The 20,321-nt window shown below is 39.9% G+C and overlaps 1 protein-coding gene and 1 long non-coding RNA gene across 9 annotated transcripts in view; both read left to right on the plus strand.

Annotated features, from left to right (window-relative positions):
• NRXN3 (neurexin 3) overlaps positions 1–20,321 on the plus strand; it is a 1,701,263-nt gene that overhangs the window by 842,126 nt on the left and 838,816 nt on the right. The gene's annotated exons all lie outside the window — the stretch shown is intronic.
• Positions 13,063–20,321, plus strand: part of LOC125963381 (uncharacterized) — a 37,907-nt gene continuing 30,648 nt past the window's right edge. The window contains exon 1 of the long non-coding RNA XR_007475265.1: positions 13,063–13,179. This is a non-coding gene — a long non-coding RNA (uncharacterized LOC125963381). The remainder of the gene's footprint in view (positions 13,180–20,321) is intronic.

Raw genomic sequence — 20,321 nt, forward strand, 5'->3', positions numbered from 1 at the left:
CTGGACTGTGTGATTATCTTTCCTTGTACAGTGCTTAACGTAGTGTCAGCCATTGAAAAAGAGAGGTTTTCTCATTTTTTTCCTTTCACTAAATATTTCTCCATTATAGTGCCTATCACACAAGTATTTTTTTTTTTTTTTTTTTGCGGTATGCGGGCCTCTCACTGTTGAGGCCTCTCCCGTTGTGGAGCACAGGCTCCGGACGCGCGGGCTCAGCAGCCATGGCTCACAGGCCCAGCCACTCCACGGCATGTGGGATCTTCCCAGACCGGGGCACGAACCCGTGTCCCCTGCATCGGCAGGCGGACTCTCAACCACTGCGCCAGCAGGGAAGCCCTCACACAAGTATTTGTTAATTATTCTGGCTCACTTGTTAACTGTGAATTCTATAGAATGGGTACAATGACTTATTTATCTTTCTATTCTCAGTATTTTATGAGGAAACTGGCAGACTGTAGATGTTCAATAAATTTTTGGTGGGTATAAGAAACACTGGATACCAATTAAGGGTAATGATGATAACTAGATGCTTACTTTGGAAGTATATAGTGTGGATTAAACTACTGTAATGGGCCATGCAAGGCACAAAACTATTGATTTATAAATTATATTCATTATTATTAGTTGACAATTTATTAATTGTTTATTTATAAATAAATATCTCATTTATTTCTTGTTTTACATATAAAAAATAAATAAGGTTCAAAAGGAAGTATTGACTTTTCCAAGATCGCACAGCTAATGAGTAGCAGAGTCCAAGAACCAGGACTCCTGACTGCTGGTTCTCTAGCCAGTGATCCTAAGTCAATATTTTCTAAACAGTGTTTTGTGTAATATCATGTCCCACTAGTTCTTATTCTCCTTTACATTTACCAACTAGACTGAAGTAAAGGGCCAGGGAATAGAGGGCAGAGGTAACAGTGTCCAAAGAAGGGACAAGTTAGAAGGAAGTCTCTGTACTTGGAGAGGCAAGTGCATGACTCTACTGCAAAAATTACTGTGTTGTATCCTAAAGATAAAGAGTAAAAGCAACTTAATATGTGTGATGAGTTACTCCCTGTCCCTTGCAAGAAAATAATTTTGTTCTTGTAGATGACTTCATATTTAAGTATTTCCTCTATTCTTTTTCTAACCTTCACTATAAACTAAACCCATTCCAAGTGGCCTCCCTAACTAGTGTATCTAGATGTACCCTTTCTTTTACAGAGTCCAATGTATTCCTTTATTTTTTATTAGAATATAGGCTCAGTTCTGCTCAGGCTCAATGTTACATAGAAAGAACAAGGTGAGCAAGGGCAGGGGGTGGGAAAGGTCAGGGATCGTTTGGGGAGTAGAAAGTTTAATTGGAGTAGAGGGAGGGTGAAGGGTGTGTGAGAGATGGCCCGGATGAGGTCTGATCATGGGCTCCTAGGGGCGGAAGATTTTGGAGGAAGAGGACCAGTGGAAGTTTTTGGGCAAATATGTGATATGGGCAAAGTATGTCTTAGAAAGAGCCCCCTGGCAGAGTGTGGGGAGTGAGTTGAAAGAACGTAGTAAGGCCCATATACGTAAGATACCACATCCATTTGTTTATCATTGAAATAATCCGGCCTTCGAGCGGAGTCTGATACATAGGGGGGATTCAATGAATATTTTTTGGAAGAACTAGTGAAAGCAAGAAAGCCATTAGGAGGCTCTTGTAATAGCTGGGGTATATGGCAAGGTGGCATGAGCTAGTGTTAGCAGTGAGAAGTTTAGCGTTAGCCTCAACTGAAAACAGAGTACAAGCCATGTGGAGGCAGAACAACCAACTGTAATATTCAAAGAATTGGTAAGGTGGCAAGGATTTAGGAAATCTACTTTGTTTGTAATCTTATAAGCTTTGATTATTATTCCTTTTAGCTTTCACTTTTTGTTATTTCCAACTAAATTTTTTTTTTAAGTTAAGAAGAATTCACTTGTCATATTAAAACCTCTTTCGCTATTACTCAGTGCATAGTATTTCAGACATACATTGGTTTAAAAATTGTTAGATCATATTTATTGTATGATTTCTAACGGAATGAACTCATATGGCCTCTCTGATTAAATTATACTTTTAGTACCCTTGGTTGTGTATGTCTAGGAACAAGTTCATTCCAAGTTCATTGTTCCTCTGATGTAGGCAGAATTGCGGTCATCTGAGTTCTGCCCCTGTGCCCAGGCTCCAGGTTTCTCGCTGATAGAAATACCAGGGGGTTCTGACTCTTCAGCCCTCAGAATCCTCCCCAAGCTCCCTGTTGCTAAACTGAAATGCTTGAAGCATTCAAAACTTATTTCCTGCCTCAGTGTGAAATGTGTGCAATTTTTCCTTCTTAAAGAGGACACATTCTGAACATTTAGAGGGTCGAGAAACCTCCCCTGCAACAGGAAAATCTTTTGATACATTTTTTTTAATCTTACAGAATTCTGGTCAAAAACATTTATGCAGCAAAGGCATGAGGTACATCAAATATATTAGGTTTTCTTTTCTTTTTTTTCTTTTGGCACCATTTGGTGTGAGTTATCAAGGCATCTGTAATGCATACATGTATTCTAACAATTTTGTTCAGACCATGCACATTGAAACATGGAGCACCATTCATTTCTTGACTACATCCTTGCTTCACTTATTGTTCCCAGCTGATTGTCTTTTCTGTCAACTGTTACTGTTGAAGAGAATCCTCAAAGTGTGCTGTTGGGTGAAATTCAGCCATGTTACATGCCTGAGATTATATCTCAAAAAGAAGACTTTTTTTTTTTTTTTTTAACAGAAAACAAAGCAATTGTGTTGATAGGATTAGGTGGGAGAAACTGATAAATCATGGTCATATACCACCCCTGAGGAGATGGGTGCAAGGTCAGCTACTATTTGCCTCTTTCTTAATCCTATGATTTTCTGGTTCTTTGGCTTAGAAATTTAGGCTCTGTCAAGTTGCTGAAGCAGGACAACCCAAGGTTACTAATATTCTTTGTGATTTTATTTTACCTTTTGAGAAATAAACCCTACCACTGTTTTGTAAATTGTTTAGATATCCACAGAAGAAAGGGTTATTCAATATTTGGGGGACTTAAGGTGGAAACTGTCTCCCTTTGAGAAATTAGAAAATCATTCCTAAGAAACAACACTGTTACACCTTGTCACCAAAAACTAAATTAGGTGAAAAGCAGCAGCATGTGATTTTTTTTTAAAGTCCAGTTTAATTTTAAAATTATGAAAAATTTCAAGCATATAGAAAATGCAGAAAATATTCAACACCCTTGTACCCCACCATCCTTATTTTAAAGTGTTAGCTTTTTACCATAATTGCTGAAGATTGTAATTTACCTTTTCATTTCTTCTTTAAATAATTGTCATGTTTTTCTTAATTGTTGAACACATGCGAATAAAATTTATAATATGTTAATATATGTAAAGTATAAAAATAACAAAATAAATACTCATGCACCTACCACCCAACTTAAGAATTATAGATTCACTGTCTTAAAAAAAAAAAAAAAAATCACAATTACTGTGAGTTTACGAGTTCAGGCTTCTTTGTCTCCCAAAAAATGATGCAAAAAAGGAGACTCCGGGGGTTTAGATTCTGATGTTTGCATTGAATCTGAAAATTTTCCTATTGGTCTTTAAATTAGGTGGTATGAGAATGATGTTTTCTAGAAAGAGATTTGAGTACCTAACCGATTATGGTCCTATCTTGTTAGGGTCTCTTCTGTTCCCTCATTAGCCCTCCCCGCTTATTCCTGGGAAAGCAGTCTTCTCTATACATGTTAAAATACTTATTAAGTATGAATGTTTTAAGTGCTTATCAAGTATTGGTTCACGCTGGTTCTTCATAAGACTGAGGGGAAAACCATCAATATCTGAAATGGTACCATTCTTAGTGATATTGGTTTTGAGAGCCACAATGCCAGAAAAAATAGATTCCAGAAAAAAGAAGTGGTAATCTCACATGCAGATCTGGATTGAAAACATAGCCAAAGGAATATTGAGAAAGAAGAGGTTCTTTTTTTGGTTGTCTTTACTGAAAGTGCAAGGACCAAGCTGAATTCATTTACCACTTCTGAGTCAACGTGACGCTACAACCCAGGGACACCTTACTTCCATGCACCGTTAAATCCAGTTGTCAGGTTTGGACAGGAGAGAGCCCTCCTTTTCCTCAGGGAGGCTATAGGGAGGTGCTTGTGAGGGAGGCTATTCATTTTCCAGAGTAGAGAACAGGGATCATCTATCATGATCAAATGGGAGTATTTCATATCATCCATCTCCAGTGAGGATAGTAGTAACAATTCTGTCCTTTTCTCCATTTTTTTTTACTACTCTGATTGAGATTCATCTTTTAAAACGAAAGCGTGGTTTGAGGTTATTAGAAAACACATACATACACATAAGAATTATTTGTTCTCTGCTGCTTTTTTTCCTTTCCATGAATAATTTCTGCAGACAGGTGACCAGTTCAGCCATCTGTCTCTTGTTATAAATGCCTGTGGTTGCTTCATTCCCTTCTTCCTTGAAATTAAATGAAGACTTCTTTTGCAAGAGAAAGAAAAAGCCAGCAAATAAGACAAGACAACAAGATATTCCTGTATTGTCACCTTTTCTTTTGAGGAATATGGGGAATGACTCTTTCCTTCCAAATCAAATATGCAGATTCCTTAAAGGCTCTGTTGCAAACATATTATTGAAAAAAAAAAAAAAAAACTATTCTCAGTATTGGACAATTTGGAAAACACAAAGGGGGTCTTCAGAATTTATAATGTCAGTTCTTTCTAGCCTGCATTCAGCTAGATCCATTTATATGTTTCATTTTTAGCCTGTGTTGTAGTAGAATGCTTGATTGGTTCAAGGGAGTCTATAATTCCAATTAGGGAAAAAGAAATTTAGTAAGCATGTTGGCTTTGTGCATGATGACTTTTTTTTAAAAATTAATTATTTAATTAATTTTTGGCTGCTTTGGGTCTTTGTTGCTGTGCGCGGGCTTTCTCTAGTTGTGGCGAGGGGGGGGCTATTCTTTCATTGCGGCGCGCAGGCTTCTCATTGCGGTGGCTTCTCTTGTTGCGGAGCACAGGCTGTAGGCATGCGGGCTTCAGTAGCTGTGACACACGGGCTCAGCAGTTGTGACTCACGGACTCTAGAGTGCGGGCTCAGTAGTTGTGGCACACAGGATTAGTTGCTTTGCGGCATGTGGGATCTTCCCAGACCAAGGCTCGAACCCCTGTCCCCTGCATTGGCAAGCGGATTCCTAACCACTGCACCACCAGGGAAGCCCTGTGCATGATGACTTGAGGACACTATTGTCCTGTCTTTCTTGCTTGGTTCAGAGGTGTTTTGTGCCATAAAACCAATCAACCACATTTGGGTCATGTCTGCACATCACACATGATGTCTGCAGGAGCTTATCTAGCACACATTGGAGTATAATTCATCACTAGATTGATAACAAAATCCTAAAGGTTTTCTGTTGAAATATATAAAGTGACTTCTTTAAAGAATTGCATAGTCCAAAAAGGGATAGCATTTCACCTTAGTGAAATTCCACTTCATGGATTTTGTTTTGCATCATTGAAACAATTAGGTAGAAATTAGAATAAGCTAATAAATAGAATGATAAAACTTTTGACAAATATTTGGGGAATGCTTCCTAATTTTAAATACAATGCTAGGTTATTTATATTCTCATAATTGATTTTTTTTAATGTTTATTTTTTACTTATTTTTTTTCTTATTAGTCATCCATTTTATACACATCAGTGTATACATGTCAATCCCAGTCTCCCAGTTCATCCCACCCCCACCCCCACCCCCTGCTGCTTTCCCCCCTTGGTGTCCATACGTTTGTTCTCTACATCTGTGTCTCAATTTCTGCCATACAAACCAGTTCATCTGTACCATTTCTCTAGGTTCCACATATATGTGTTAATATATGATATTTGTTTTTCTCTTTCTGACTTACTTCATTCTGAATGACAGTCTCTAGATCCATCCGTGTCTCTACAAATGACCCAATTTCGTTCCTTTTTATGGCTGAGTAATATTCCATTGTATACATGTACCACAACTTCTTTATCCATTCATCTGTCAGTGGGCATTTAGGTTGCTTCCATGACCTGGCTATTGTGAATAGTGCTGCAGTGAACATTGGGGTGCATGTGTCTTTGAATTATGGTTTTCTCTGGGTATATGCCCAGTAGTGGGATTGCTGGGTCATATGGTAATTCTATTTTTAGTTTTTTAAGGAACCTCCATACTGTTCTCCCTAGTGGCTGTATCAATTTACATTCCCACTAACAGTGCAAGAGGGTTCCCTTTTCTCCCCACCCTCTCCAGCATTTGTTGTTTGTAGATATTCTGATGATGCCCATTGTAACTGGTGTGAGGTGATACCTCATTGTAGTTTTGATTTGCATTTCTCTACTTGGTGATGTTGAGCAGCTTTTCAGGTGCTTCTTGGCCATCTGTATGTCTTCTTTGGACAGATGTCTATTTAGGTCTTCTGCCCATTTTTGGATTGGGTTGTTTGTTTTTTTTAATATTGAGCTGCATGAGCTGTTTGTATATTTTGGAGATTAATCCTTTGTCCACTGACTTGTTTGCAAATATTTTCTCCCATTCTGAGGGTTGTCTTTCTGTCTAGTTTATGGTTTCCTTTGCTGTGCAAAACCTTTTAAGTTTCATTAGGTCCCATTTGTTTATTTTTGTTTTTATTTCCATTACTCTAGGAGATGGATCAAAAAAGATTTTGCTGTGATTTATGTCAAAGAGTGTTCTTCCTATGTTTTCCTCTAAGAGTTTTATAGTGCCCGGTCTTACATTTAGATCTTGAATCCATTTTGAGTTTATTTTTGTGTATGGTGTTAAGGAGTGTTCTAATTTCATTCTTTTACATGTAGCTGTCCAGTTTTCCCAGCACCACTTATTGAAGAGACTGTCTTTTCTCCATTGTATATCCTTGCCTCCTTTGTCATAGATTATTAGTTGACCATAATGTGTGGGTTTACCTCTGGGTTTCTATCCTGTTCCATTGATCTATATTTCAGTTTTTGTGCCAGTACCATGTTGTCTTGATTACTGTAGCTTTGTAGTATAGTGTGAAGTTAGGGAGTCTGATTCCTCCAGCTCCTTTTTTTCCCCTCAAGACTGCTTTGGCTATTCGGGGTCTTTTGTGTCTTCATTCAAATTTTAAGACTTTTTGTTTTAGTTCTGTAAAAAGTACCATTGGTAATTTGATAGGGATTGCGTTGAATCTGTAGGTTGCTTTGGGTAGTATAATCATTTTCACAACATTGACTCTTCCAATCCAAGGACATGGTATATCTCTCCATCTGTTGGTATCATCTTTAATTTCTTTCATCAGTGTCTTATAGTTTTCTGCATACAGGTCTTTTGTCTCCCTAGGTAGGTTTATTCCTAGGTATTTTATTCTTTTTGTTGCAATGGTAAATGGGAGTGTTTCCTTAATTTCTCTTTCAGATTTTTCATCATTAGTGTATAGGAATGCTAGAGATTTCTGTGCATTAATTTTGTATTCTGCAACTTTACCAAATTCATTGATTAGCTCTAGTAGTTTTCAGGTGGCATCTTTAGGATTCTCTATGTATAGTATCATGTCATCTGCAAACAGTGACAATTTTACTTCTTCTTTTCCAATTTGTATTCCTTTTATTTCTTTTTCTTCTCTGATTGCCGTGGCTAGGACTTCCAAAACTATGTTGAATAATAGTGGCGAGAGTGGACATCCTTGTCTTGTTCCTGATCTCAGGGGAAGTGCTTTCAGTTTTTCACCATTGAGAATGATGTTTGCGGTGGGTTGGTCGTATATGGCCTTTATTATGTTGAAGTAGGTTCCCTCTATGCCCACTTTCTGGAGAGTTTTTATCATAAATGGGTGTTGAATTTTGTCAAAAGCTTTTTCTGCATCTATTGAGATGATCATATGGTTTTTCTCCTTCAATTTGTTAATATGGTGTATCACATTGATTGCTTTGTGTATATTGAAGAATCCTTGCATTCCTGGCATAAATCCCACTTGATCATGGTGTATGATCCTTCTAATGTGCTGTTGGATTCTATTTGCTAGTATTTTGTTGAGGATTTTTGCATCTATATTCATCAGTGATATTGGTCTGTAATTTTCTTTTTTTTGTAGCATCTATGTTTGGTTTTGGTATCATGGTGACGGTGGCCTCATAGAATGTGTTTACAAGTGTTCCTTCCTCTGCAATTTTTTGGAAGAGTTTGAGAAGGATGGGTGTTAGCTCTTTAAATATTTGATAGCATTCACCTGCGAAGCCATCTGGTCCTGGACTTCTGTTTCTTGGAAGATTTCTTTTTTTCCTTTTTTTTTTGTGGTACGTGGGCCTCTCACTGTTGTGGCCTCTCCCGTTGTGGAGCACAGGCTCCAGACGCGCAGTCTCAGCGGCCATGGCTCATGGGCCCAGCCGCTCCGCAGCATGTGGGATCTTCCCACACCGGGGCACAAACCCGTGTCCCCTGCATCGGCAGGCGGACTCTCAACCACTGTGCCACCAGGGAAGCCTTTGTTGCAAGATTTTTAATCACAGTTTCAATTTCATTACTTGTGATTGGTCTGTTCATATTTTCTGTTTCTTCCTTGTTCAGTCATGGAAGGTTATACCTTTCTAAGGCTTTGTCCATTTCTTTCAGGTTGTCCATTTTATTGGCATAGAGTTGCTTGTAGTTGTCTCTTAGGATGCTTTGTATTCCTGTGGTGTCTGTTGTAACTTCTCCTTTTTCATTTCTAATTTTATTGATCTGAGTCCTCTCCCTCGTTTTCTTGATGAGTCTGGCTAATGGTTTATCAATTTTGTTTATCTTCTCAAAGAAGCAACTTTTAGTTTTATTGGTCTTTGCTATTGTTTTCTTTGTTTCTATTTCTTTTATTTCTGCTCTGATCTTTTTGATTTCTTTCCTTCTGCTAACTTTCGGTTTTGTTTGTTCTTCTTTCTCCAGTTCCTTTAGGTGTAAGGTTAGATTGTTTATTTGAGATGTTTCTTGAGGTAGGCTTGTTTAGCTATAAACTTCCCTCTTAGAACTGCTTTTGCTGCATCCCATAGGTTTTGGATCATCGTGTTTTCATTGTCATTTGTCTCTAGGTATTTTTTGCTTTCCTCTTTGATTTCTTCAGTGATCCCTTGGTTATTTAGTAATGTATTGTTTAGCCTCCACGTGTTTGTGTATTTTACATTTTTTTCCCTTTAATCGATTTCTAATCTCAGAGTGTTGTGGTCAGAAAAGATGCTTGATATGATTTCAATTTTCTTAAATTTACTGAGGCTTGATTTGTGACCCAAGATCTGATCTATCCTGGAGAATGTTCCGTGCACAGTTGAGAAGTAAGTGTAATCTCCTGTTTTTTCATGTAATGTCCTTTAAATATCAATTAGATCTATCTGGTCTGTTGTGTCATTTAAAGCTTATGTTTCCTTATTAGTTTTCTGTTTGGATGATCTTCCCATTGGTGTAAGTGAGGTGTTAAAGTCCCCCAGTTTTATTTTGTTACTGCCGATTTCCTCTTTTAGAGCTGTTAGCAGTTGCCTTATGTATTGAGGTGCTCCTATGTTGGGTGCATATATATTCATAATTGTTATATTTTCTTCTTGGATTGATCCCTTGATCATTACATAGTGTCCTTCCTTTTCTCTTGTAACGTTCTTTATTTTAATGTCTATTTTGTCTGATATGAGTATTGCTACTCCAGCTTTGTTTTGATTTCCATTTGCATGGAGTATCTTTTTACATCCCCTCACTTTCAGTCTGTATGTGTCCCTAGGTCTGAAGTAGGTCTCTTGTACACAGCATATATATGGGTCTTGTTTTTGTATCCATTCAGCAAGCCTGTGTCTTTTGGTTGGAGCAATTACTCCATTCACGTTTAAGGTAATTATCGATATGTATGTTCCTGTGACCATTTTCTTAATTGTTTTGGGTTTGTTTTTTTTTTTTTTTTTTTTTTTGGGGGGGTTTGTTTTTGTAGGTCCTTTTCTTGTCTTGGTTTTCCCACTTAGGGGAGTTCCATTAGCATTTGTTGTAGAGCTGGTTTGGTGGTGCTGAATTCTCTTAGTTTTTGCTTGTCTGTAAAGCTTTTGATTTCTCTATCGAATCTGAATGAGATCCTTGCCAGGTACAGTAATCTTGGTTGTAGATTCTTCCCTTTCATCACTTTAAGTATATCATGCCACTCCCTTCTGGCTTGTAGAGTTTCTGCTGAGAAATCAGCTGTTAACCTTACGGGAGCTCCCTTGTATGTTATTTGCCGTTTTTCCCTTGTTACTTTCAATAATTTTTCTTCATCTTTAATGTTTGCCAATTTGATTACTATGTGTCTCGGTGTGTTTCTCCTTGGGTTTATCCGGGACTCTCTACGCTTCCTGGACTTGGGTGGCTATTTCCTTTCCCATGTTAGGGAAGTTTTTGACTATAATCTCTTCAAAGATTTTCTCAGGTCCTTTCTCTTTGTCTCCTCCTTCTGGGACCCCTATAATGCAAATGTTGTTGCATTTAATGTTGTCCTAGAGGTCTCTTAGGCTGTCTTCATTTCTTTTCATTCTTTTTTCTTTATTCTGTTCTGCAGCAATGAATTCCACCATCCTGTCTTCCAGTTCATTTATCCGTTCTTCTGCCTCAGGTATTCTGCTATTGATTCCTTCTAGTGTATTTTTCATTTCAGTTATTGTATTGTTCATCTCTGTTTGTTCTTTAATTCTTCTAGATCTTTGTTAAACAATTCTTGCATCTTCTCGATCTTTGCCTCCATTCTTTTTCTGAGGTCCTGGATCATCTTCACTATCATTGTTCTGAATTCTTTTTCTGGAAGGTTGCCTATCTCCATTTCATTTAGTTTTTTGGGGGGGTTTTATCTTGTTCCTTCATCTGGTACATAGCCCTCTGCCTTTTCATCTTGTCTGTCTTTCTGGGAATGTGGTTTTCGTTCCACAGGCTGCAGGTTTGTAGTTCTTCTTGCTTCTGTTGTCTGCCCTCTGTTGGATGAGGCTATCTAAGAGGCTTGTGGAAGTTTCCTTATGGGAGGGACTGGTCCTCATGTTTGACTTTTATAACAGTCTTTCAATTAGATATTATCATCCCAGCAAGTAGATATTATTATTGCTCTCATTTAGAGCAGTGAAGAAAACTGAGATATAAGAATGGAGATGTCTGGTCCACAAGCCAGAAAGCTCGGAAGTAGGGAGTTGAGATTCAAATCCAGGTTTGTCTGTTAGGAGTTCATGCTCTTAACCCTTCTACCATATTGTCTTTCCATATGCTGTGGCACAAAGTAGAATTTTGACCTCACCACCTTCCCAGAGAGGGATCAGACAAAGTCCAGAGAAGATACAGATGGCCAGGAGCTCTGGTTGTGTCTGTGCTGGCTGCTATAAGAGGGTACTTGGCAAACAGCATCACACACAGATGGTGCGCAACCCACACATGTCTATTTACGTCGAGGCCCCGAGTGTTTGTGTTAACAGGTTTGGGGGATAATAAAAGAAGTTGTTGTTTGTTCTTTCTTTGCAAGTCTGCAATTAATTTTTAGCATAAATTTAAAAGGGAAGAATTTGTAAATTCACTAGACACTGAGAGACTGGTGATCCAAGAAAACATTTGTTTGTTGGGTTTAAAAAGGAGATCCTAAAGGGGTGGGATAGGGAGGGTGGGAGGGAGACGCAAGAGGGAGGGGATATGGGGACATTGGTATGCATATAGCTGATTCACTTTGTTATACAGCAGAAACTAACGCAACATTGTAAAGCAATTATACTCCGGTAAAGATTTTTTTTTAAAAAAGGAGATCCTGTGCAAAAGTGGTTGATGTTCATTGTTTCCTCTAGGTGGTGCTTTAATCTTGTAGGTCAAATTTAATGAGCCTGCATTTCTTTCTTTTTCGTTTTCTTTTTTTAATTTTTTTTTCCTCCTAGTTGTTGGTCCAGGAAAAGGCTGATTAAGAGTACTGTGCCAGTCAGGTTTGTTCAATTTGGGTTTTCTCCATCATTATCTCTGTTTATAACCAAGATAATTAAACCCATTGAAAAATTTTAGATACTCCTTTTCAGCTTCTTTTTTGCAGAAATTGTATTCACGCATTTTGGGAAGGAGCATCAATAGTTGGAAGTAGCTCAGTTATCTCATCAGCGTATTGTCTCAACAGGCTGCACTTGTAATGGGTCTTTGTTCCTACAAAGTGGAGCAAGTCATAAGTGACTGAAACTATGTTCAACCGAGTTTGTCATTTGCGTGTCCATAAGTAAAGCACACCGGCTCCTGACATTGCTCTGGGACATACACACAACCCAACATGTGATTTTCTTCTTCATATTTTAATATCAGTGGAGACAAAAAGGGGAGTGGACGATGGTTTAAACACAGTGACGTCAAAGAGGACTGGGGTGGGAAGGAAGCAGTTGAATGGGGAAATAAATAACATTAGTCCAAATCGAACAAAACTAATCACTCATTTCCATTACCATGCAAGGACTTTATTTGTTGACTTGTCAACAAATGAAGCATTCCTGCTGTCAGGGCATAATTTTCTGGGATAAGACCAGAGTATGAGATAGTAGTTGGTGAAACAGAAAAGTTCCTTAAATGGCTTGGCTGTGAAATCATATTTATTTATCTACTCACTTCTGAATGTCTAGTATGTACCAAGCAAGGTGCTAGGTACTGAGGATACTGAAATTATGCTCAATCCCTAAAGGAGCCTAAAGTCTAATGAGAAAGGTAAAGAGACAGCTGAATAATTGTGTGTTCAGTGACTGGTGGCCTTATGCATAGGTTACAAGTAGGAAGTCGGGTGGCTGGGGAGAAACCTGAAGGGCAGTGTAATGAAGATGGCATGGCTGATAAGACACAGGCAGGCCGAGTCTGGAAGGATGGCTAAACTGGCAAGAGAAGAAAAGAGAGAGGCAGGCAGAGGGAGGAGAGTGTACAAAAGCTTGAGACCCTCGGTGAGTGTGGGGAGTGACAAAGAGTTTGGTAACCTGAAGCATAGTGATATCACTGAGGACAGAGGTGGGCCAGCATTAGGGAGACTTTGAGTGCTAAGCTGAGTGTGAGCTACTTTTCTAAAAGCTATAGGAGAGCCTATAGCTCCCCACATGACCATGTAAGAAGGGTGGGTCATTCATCCCCATTTCCAGAAGGCACAAGGGGGTCCCAGAGAGCAGGTGAGTTGCCGCAGGTGACCACTCAGATTCAGAGTCTGTGCAGACCATCTATCATGGTCTTTCCTTCATGGGAATTTAGATCTTGGCTCTCTTTCTCAAGCTTTCCAGGCTACTGAAGAATAGATTATGCAAGAGCAGATGAGCTCCTTGTTTTAATTATTTAAAGGTTGCTTGCTATTTTCAACATTTTAGTTTTCCTCAAAGTGTAGACAGAATGGCCTTGGAATGGTTTAACTACGATCATACTCATTTCACCTTTGGTAAGCACATTTCCTTCAGCATTTTCAAGCAGAAACTTATAGTGATGTTTTTGACACTGATTCTGGTCCTACGTTCTCTGCCGGTCTTGCTGTATTGGAAGGTGGTGGAGAAATACAGCGTGCGTTTGTGTGTATGGTGGCATGGGGTCGAAGGTGGCCGCAGTGGTAAAGATTTAGCTCAGGGACTTTTCAGCTTTGCCTGTATTAAATTGACCTAATAAGAATATGTGTAGTCACATTTCTAGCAAGTCAGTAAGGGTTCCTAAATTGTTTTAAAACCCACCAATGCTTGTGAATTCTTCCCAAATTAAAATATTATTTTAAAGGAGATTAAAAAAATCTTACTGCACGAGTATGATACTAGCTTCCCAAAAACTCCTTGGGTCATAACCGTTGTGAATTTATACTACTCTTGATGTATCTATTCACTGGTTTTCTTTGCTTTGATGGAGTGGCAGGACTTACAGCAGACCAGTTTTTGCCTAATTCTGTGTGTACCAAAGTTACTTATACCACGTTGGTATTCAATACCCACTAAAACAAAAACAAAATCCCAGTAACAGCCCACTTCATTTTCTGTGGGTAGGCGTGCTCTGAAAGGGACTATTAACTTACTCTAAAGAAGCTTTTGTTCTTGAAATGCTGAATGCATTTCCGTTCATGTTAGATTTTGCCAACCGCCTCGTTGACCATGAAATGCTAGGTCAGGGTCTTCATTAAACTAACTCTGTTTTCCCATTAATAATTTAGCAGTTAGAGAATTTACCAATATTTCCAAATAGGTAAATGAAAATCTCTAAGTAACCACCTCACATGACTTTATATGTTTCTAAAGTGGATGTTCATTTTAATACATTCATTCATAAATATTGTTTTTACTGGTATACAAGGCAAAATGTAAGATTCATTCATTAGTTTGTTCATAAAAACAGTAATAAAATTCCTACTGTGTAGCAGATACTGTATTTGGCATTAGAGATAAAATGGGAAACAAGACAAAATCTTTGCCCTTATGAAGTTTACAACACCTGCACTGCCCATGCTTCATTGAACCACAAGTTCTTCTCCAAGACCAGGTATGAAAATCCATTTGGTCGGAATCAATGATGTTGGCACTATCATTCTCTAAAGTGAGCTGAGAAGTGAAAATCTCTGTATGGTGGGACCTGTTGGACCTCTCTCTGTCCCTGAGAATCCTTTTCTCTATTGCCACCGCCATACCAGCTGAGAGAAATACAGCCCCACCGCTGCTCTGACCCAGGTGTGGGCAATGGATCCGTTCCTCAAATCTGTAAACCACAGCTGAGACAGGCTGCAGTATTTAAGACTCCTCTGATAGATTTGGAATCGTGGATGGGGAGGCACACTGGCTACTAGCTGTGGGTGCTCAGAGAGGGCCCACAGGCCACGGTCATCCCTCATGGGGTCCCTCGAGGGCTTCCTCCCTGTCAGAGGCTACCCTTGTCTTAAGATCCTTAAGCATGACTAGAATTCTGAGCCCAAAGCAAAGAGAGGCCTGAAAAAAACTTCCTTTTCTTTTATTCTAAGGCTTACCTCCTTAGTCTTTAATTTCCAATCTCTCCTTAGTCTTCAATTTCCAATCTCAGTGTCTAGCTCATCCCAAGATGATTGGCACTTGGACTCATGACCTGGAGGAGAGGCTCTGTGTTCTATCCAAAGCGGGTGTGGCCTTGCCATGCACCGCCAGCTGCTCAAGCACATTTAAGCACGGTAGTCCAGCACCGGTGTGTGACATCCTGCAGCAGACAGCCGTTCCATTATGGTCCTCTTGGGTTCTCTGGACAGGATATAAATTCTCTCCAGCCTCGGGATTTCTGGCCTGTCCAGTGTGAGTGGTTGCTCTGTCCCCCATATCTCAGTTGTTCTCTATTCCTCCCTCTTAAAGGGTACCATCAATTCACTCCTCAGGGTCGAGGACCAGATCAGAAAGGGTAGTCGTCTTTGGCCGATAGTGATTTTCCAAAGCAAATATCTTTTTCCTTCTCACCTCACCCATGTCCCCTTGTACCCTTTCTTTGCTCTTTCTGAATATAGAAGCCTTGCTAATACAGCAGTCACAAGCCAAGGGAGCTTGTTGTGAAGTGGCAGGAGCTGAATAGCAGCAGCTTTGTGCGATGGGGAAGAAATCTTTGTGTTAATACTACACACCCAAGACCGCCTAGTCTCCGGTTCACACCTTGTTGCACACTTGGAACATCTTTATCCCCGCTTCTGGCTCATAGTCTCTGTCTTGGTTTAGAGTCTCATCTCTCTAAGATCGGCCTTGGGTCCCAGGCCCTTTTTGTCGTGACACTGGATGTCCAGGCTCAAAAATTTGCGTAAGGGAAATATTTTTAGATTCGGGAGACTACTTTTAATCGACAGCTAGGGCAGGTGACTGCAAATTTAAAATAAATTCAACAAGTATTTTTGTCCACCTACTTTACACCAAGGGTGTACAGATGTAGGGGCTAGCACAGGGAAAATAATGGGCCTGGTGTCAGCTCTAGTAGAGCCTGAAATTGGCTGGAGAACACAGGCGTTAAATAAACAGCTACAAGAGCATTGGAGGCTACAAAAGGCAAGATTCAAGGTACTATAGATGCAAACAGCGGAAGGGTGTAACCTAATCTGGGGGATTTGAGGATTTTTTGTTTAACTCTAACATTGTCTGATTGAATGACCCCGAGCAAATGATTTAACTTTTCTGTAATTAAGAGCCGTTCTTTTTACCCCCCATCTCCCCAAGCCCTTTCTGCTCCAACTCAGGCTCTCAAGTCTGTGAGCTGTAATGACAGGGGAGGATGCTGCCAACAGCAGTAAGCTTGGATGTAGAGAGGAAACATACAGAGCAAATAACAGAGGAGGCATCTAATTTACTCCAGAGCATCAAGTGAAAGATGGAGAAAGGGCTTGTGGGCAGGCAGCAACCTGCATGCTAGACACTCCATCTATCTTGCTTATTACTATAAACCTGACGCTTAGCACAGTGACCCTCACATACCCGTGGAATGAGTGGATGGCTGACCACCGTCACTGTCACTTGCTGTGCCCGATTCTTAAGGCTAGGGTCGAGCCCGCTTGGGAACACAGGCAGGAGCAGGTGGCTCCGTAGATGGAGTACATCAGTGGGTGGATCAGATGCCCACTGCCTCCCTAGTGTGGGCCAGCCCATGGGCCACCAGGTTGCGTTCACCCACTCTTTGTACAAGAACTTCTCTAGCTCTGCAGCCCTGATAAACATCTGGTCCCGTCATGATGCTGTGGAGCCACAACAACATATGAGGTAGCTCCGCCCACTTGGAGAGACTCATCTTAGATGAGAGTCGTCCTGCTACTGTGCCATCTCATGCCCCTAACCTCCCCCCTTCCTGAGTTACCTACTTTGTATGTTAGCTTCCACTGTGGAGCTCAGACTCCACTAGTCTTGCCTAAGGGCCCTGGAGTAAGGGAAGTTATCCAGGTTGCTTGGAGGGGATATGGGAAAAGTCACTCCGACCAGAAATGTTCAGGTCCCATCTAGGACTAGGGTCCGTCACAATACTCCAAAGGTTACTGAAGCAAATTATCACAGTAGATAGGGTAGCCTAGACATTCTTTTTTTTATTTAATTTATTTATTAAAAAATTTTTTTAACATCTTCATGGGAGTATAATTGCTTTACAATGGTGTGTTAGTTTCTGCTCTATAACAAAGTGAATCAGCTATATATATACATATATCCCCATGTCTCCTCCCTCTTGCATCTCCCTCCCACCCTCCCTATCTCACCCCTCTAGGTGGTCACAAAGCACCGAGCTGATCTCCCTGTGCTATGCAGCTGCTTCCCACTAGCTATCTATTTTGATAGTATATATAAGTCCGTGCCACTCTCTCACTTTGTCCCAGCTTACCCTTAGGGGGAAGGGTAAGCCTAGATATTCTATACCACCTGAATGCTGAGGGAATCACAGTTTGTATGCGAGGTTCTCTATTAACAGTGGGGCTTCGGCTTTGGGAATTAAATGATGGGCTGCCGGAAGAGGATGCAAGGGACTGAAACTTCTCTCCACAGAAGCACCTGGAAGCCAGTCTGTGGACCTTTTTTCTCAGTAGCTGGTGAAGCCCGCTTGCCACCATACGCAGCAAATCAACTTCTCTGATAAAGAATCAGGAAAAGAATTGAGTCCTTTCCATCAAAGGGAATCCTTTGGGCACTTCTTATAATAAAAGTGTTTGTTAATAGAAAGTTAAAAATAAAAACAAGAAGAAGAAAACAAAAAAGCCTTTATGGGAGAAACACAGTTTTCTCTGACACCACTCTTTCCCTCACCGCTTCGTAGCACTGCCCCTGCAATGTACATCAAAAGAAGTGATTTCTTCACTTTCTGAGATCCTAGAGAGCTTCAGCTGGGATCTGTCTGATACTAATTCTACGATTATGATCACTTTATACTACTTTACTTGTTTAATCCCTATAGGATTGTGGGCTCCTTCTTGACAGTGTTTTATTCGTATTCCCATCTCTCACTGTTCTTTATAGAGACTAGGCCTGTAATAAATAAGTGTAGAATGAATAAGTGAATCAACGGATAAATATGTAGTAGATATATTAATCCTAACTTCTCTGATACTTTTTCTCTTCCCTGCCTTAGATTTTAAAAGGTAGTCCAATGAACCTATTACTAGTGTCTCACTATTTGCCTCCAAAAGGATAAATTATCTGGTTCAAAATCAAAATTATCTTTCTCTAAATAAAGGGTTACTAAAATGTCCAGGTGCTTCCAGGCTGCTGAGCACACCTGCCCTGGCTCTCAGGAATTACAGCGGCTGATCAATCTGTCTAAGTACATCTGTCTCCCCATCTTTTCCCCATTTATTAAAATCCTGTTCATCCTTCAAGACTAGCTTAATTTTTAACTCCTCACTCAGTAAAGGCTTTCTTTATCTACCAGATCTGGAAAAATATTTTTCTTTCCTGATCTCTATTACAACAAACTGCTGCTCTCATTCATTTAGCATCGATAATGCAGAGACAAGAATTTTGGAGTGAGTATGCTGGTTCAAGTCCTACCTTTGCCACTCACTCAGTGATGGTCAGTTACCTCCCTTGACCCTGAGTTCCCTCATGGTGATAATACACTTTTGCAGTAGGACATCTGGTCTAGAATGTGAGATGAGGACCTGTATACAAGATACCTGTTCTGATACCTGGAACTTACTGAGGGCTCAGTAAAAGGGAACTGATCTTATTATTTGCACATATTTTATCTCACTCTTTAGAGTGTAAGTTCAAGGATTACATATCTTTTTCAGTAACCTAATATCTAACTTGCTTTTAGAAAATAGGTAAATAAGTGTATATCATATAATGAAGATAATGCTAAGATTAGTGCTAAGAAGACAAAGAAAGCAAGGTAAGGAGAGAATGCACAGGACCAGGGATAATGTGGTTGGGGAAGGCTTCTGTGAGGAAGGGACATGTGACTACAGATTGGATGAATTGCTGGAGAGCACCAGACCTTGTGCTTGAGAGGAAGCAGTGCCCTTGATGGATATATGGTGAAGGAAGGTTAGAAAGAGCATCTCAGTGACACAGAGGCCAACAGAGTTTTACAAAGAAGGAAGTGATCCTTAGCTTCAGATCCTAAATGTCAGAATCCTGTCTTCCTGAGCGGTCTAGAAAGAGAACTGCTGAGAATGCCTCCTGGGTTTGGCAAGTGGGAGATGACTTTAATAAGTGGGTAAGAGTAGGGGTGGTGGAGTGGTGAGAACAGCAGGTTCAAGAGTAAAGGGGGTGTCCCCTGAGGTCAAGCAGTGAGGGAAGACCAGACTGGTGAAATATGTCAAAGGGAAGATTATAGTTTAATTTGAAAAATTCTATTATGAATCTAGCAGAGGGAGAGGAGATAACTGAAAATTTAGGATCGAGATGATGACTGATAGAGCATGGTCTTGAAGGAGGCAGGAGCTGATGAAAGGAAAGGCAGGGGTGGATGATTTGGTCAGAGGAGCACTGCCACATGCAGAGCAAAAAGAGAAGGACTGAATACCGGTAAGGCTAGAGATGGCTTGGCTTCAAGTTTCTTAGTGAAATATGTTGAGGGTGCTAGGTGGTGAGCTTGAGTAGAAAGGTGGAGATTTGAGTTGGGTCAAGTAGGAGAGGAAACTCATCAGGGAACATTTAAAAACAAAGTTTTTTCTTTTTTTTTTTTTTTATCTTGGGTGAAGAAAGCCATTTAATCCTTTTAGTGTACAAGGGTATCACCATAGAAACAACCTCTAGTCACATTTTCCAAATTGCAGGGTTTTCTGCATAAACACATCAATAAACAAAGCTCCTTAAAAAATGCTCTCTACCTACCTACCTACCTACCTACCTACACACACATACACACACACACACACACACACACACACACACACACACACACACACACACACCCCTCTCTACATCCCTGTCAATTCATAACCAATTGAATATAATGGTGAATATTCTTTAGCTTAATTCTGGTATCTTAGAGTCATTTTTTTTTAATATTGAGTTTCTGATTTAGGTATGTGATCTTAACATTGTGCTATTTAATAGTGTAAAGTTTAGATTCAGGTCATACCACAATGGAGCTAATTCTAGCCACAAAATATGGTTGGAACTTTGATAGACATATGCTCATTGTGACCCAGGACTATGCTGGACACTCGGTATATATGATATCCCATTTACAGTCCCTGCAGCCACACTGTGAGCTGACAGATGGGGAAACTGAGATTCAATGATATTAAACAACTTGCTCAGCGTCACCCAGCTTGTTAAGGGACCTTCTTTTTATTGCAAATGCGGGTCTTTCTGACCCTAACCACCACCCTGTCACCTAGTTACAGCAAAAGACTTGAAGAACAATA

This window comes from Orcinus orca, chromosome 2 (assembly GCF_937001465.1).
Source record: "Orcinus orca chromosome 2, mOrcOrc1.1, whole genome shotgun sequence".
In the NCBI taxonomy this organism is placed as follows: Eukaryota; Metazoa; Chordata; class Mammalia; order Artiodactyla; family Delphinidae; genus Orcinus; species Orcinus orca.